The sequence below is a fragment of the Macaca thibetana genome, chromosome 4 (genome assembly GCF_024542745.1).
Source record: "Macaca thibetana thibetana isolate TM-01 chromosome 4, ASM2454274v1, whole genome shotgun sequence".
Taxonomy (NCBI): domain Eukaryota; kingdom Metazoa; phylum Chordata; class Mammalia; order Primates; family Cercopithecidae; genus Macaca; species Macaca thibetana.
The window spans coordinates 106,362,709-106,364,732 of record NC_065581.1 but is presented as its reverse complement, the minus strand read 5'-3'; the positions used below and the strand labels follow the sequence as shown (position 1 = coordinate 106,364,732).

The following is a 2,024-nucleotide window of genomic DNA, read 5'->3' as shown; positions in this document are numbered from 1 at the left end:
TGCCAATAGGAAAAGGCTACCTGGTGATCAGGCATGTGCAACATGGAGGCTCCGTGTTCCCTTCTTTGTCAACCATGTGTGCAGTAAAGGAACAGGCCATGTGGCACCAACCAGGTAGAGAACCCATCTGCATAATAAAATATTAGGATGGGGCAGCCAGCTTTGTGCTGTGTCAGTGGCCCACCTGCTCCAACCAATCTTTGGACCCTATGTAAATCAGACACCATCTCCTCAAGCTGGTCTGTAAAACCCTGTGCATTTCACCATGAAACCGGAAGACCCACTCGGGAGCCTCTCTTGCTGCGGGAGAGAACACTTTTCTCTTTTCTCTTTCTCTCACCTATTAAACCTCCACTCTTAAACTCACTTCTTGTGTGTCCGCATCCTTGATTTCCTCAGTGTGAGATGACACTGCTTCAGTATCAGATGTTAAACTGATAGCAGATGCTACACTTGATCTTAGCCAAAAGGCCCAGAAGCTATTGAGCTCTCCTTCCTGCTCTGTGTACCTGGGTGAGTGTCTCGGTATCTATAGGCCTCAGTTTTCCTTGTCTGTAAATTGGGCACAATACCACATTTTCTGCAGTATTGCAGAAGGAGTAGATGATCCATGCAGAGCACATGGTTAATATTAATATATAGCTCTTAATAAGTAGTTATCATTATCTCTGCCATTTTGATGTCACTTATATCTCTCCTGGAGATGGCTTCAGATGTGAAGAGAACTAGAGCCTAGTCCTTGGAATGCTGCAGAATTGCAGGCTGCAGAGGAAGAGGGCTGAGCACACCTGGGAACGTGGCTCTTATGAGCTGGCATCTGCCAGCACGTGATGACAGGGTCCTCCCCGACACAGAATCCCCTCCTTGAAATTCCTGGTCACAGACACAGAACAGGCCAGCAAGGCAGGCATGTTGGCCAGGCAATGTTTTTCCTTTTGCAGTCAGCATATTTGCCTCAGGAAGAGGGGACTTTTCTGCACCCTGATGTCCCTCTGTTTGTCCCTTCACTGGAGAGCAAGCAGGTATGATTAAAGTCACTGGGGGAGGAAGGGACTGGGAGAAAGAGCATTTCTCGTATGCATTCCTTCCTAACCTCTGCTGGACTTCACAAGTGTCCCTGTAACTCCTCCAGATTGACAAGGCTCTAATGGCACCTCTGAGACCTTGAGCCTGGGTTGTCAGCTAGGACAGGGAGCCACCCACAACATGGAAGCCAGAAACAGGCTAACTGGTGGCCGCTTCTTGCTCATCCATGGAGGGGGAAAAGCGAAGCAAGGATGAGGCATGGTGGGGAAACCCTGGTCAAAACTCTCTCTCCCCGAATATTCCCGTTACAGGGCAGCTGCGTGGACGGGGGCCCCCTGACGCTTGGCCTGGATTGATGAGCCAGGCTCTGGTCAGCAGCCCAGGTCTGCAGGATCACGAGGCTTATCAGGGTCCTCCCTGAGACAGGGTTCTGTTAGGAAGGAGGAAGCAGACAGAAGGTGGGCAGGCGGCTGATGGTGTCCACAGTGCCGTCATGGAAATCTTACATCTGAAGCGAATTGATTTCACCTGATGGCTGAGCAGAAGCATGTGTGGCCAGAAAAGATCCCTGTACAAGACCGGCCTGGGCCTCAGAAAAGGATGTCAGATCAGGTTCTTTGCACCCACAGTGGGGAATGCATTGTCAGAGCTGGGGAGTGGCCTGGCAGGCTGAGGGGAGCGGCTCATGGACAAGGGCCATGGTCATCACCCGTAGCTGTGACGGTACACGGGATATCTGCTCTGCCAGGAGGGGCAGTGGAATCAGCTGTGTCCCGGGTCTCTCCCTGTCTCTCATTCTCTAGCCCAGTCATTTACCCCTATTGCTTATGGAATCTCAGCCCTGGAAGAGATGTTCTATCTGCCAGGAGCTCCACCAGCTCATCTACAATCTGGCAAAGGTGCCAGAAGACAGAGGTGTCCCCAGAGGGAGCCCTAACCAGCCAGCATCCCAAATGACCACAGATGTCTGCTTCCTGCCTGAGTGAATTTTCCTTTCT

General features: G+C 51.3%; 1 pseudogene; it reads right to left on the bottom strand.

Annotated features, from left to right (window-relative positions):
- Nucleotides 1-386: 386 nt before the first annotated feature.
- On the bottom strand, nt 387-483 carry LOC126954129 (uncharacterized; annotated as a pseudogene).
- Nucleotides 484-2,024: the final 1,541 nt, after the last annotated feature.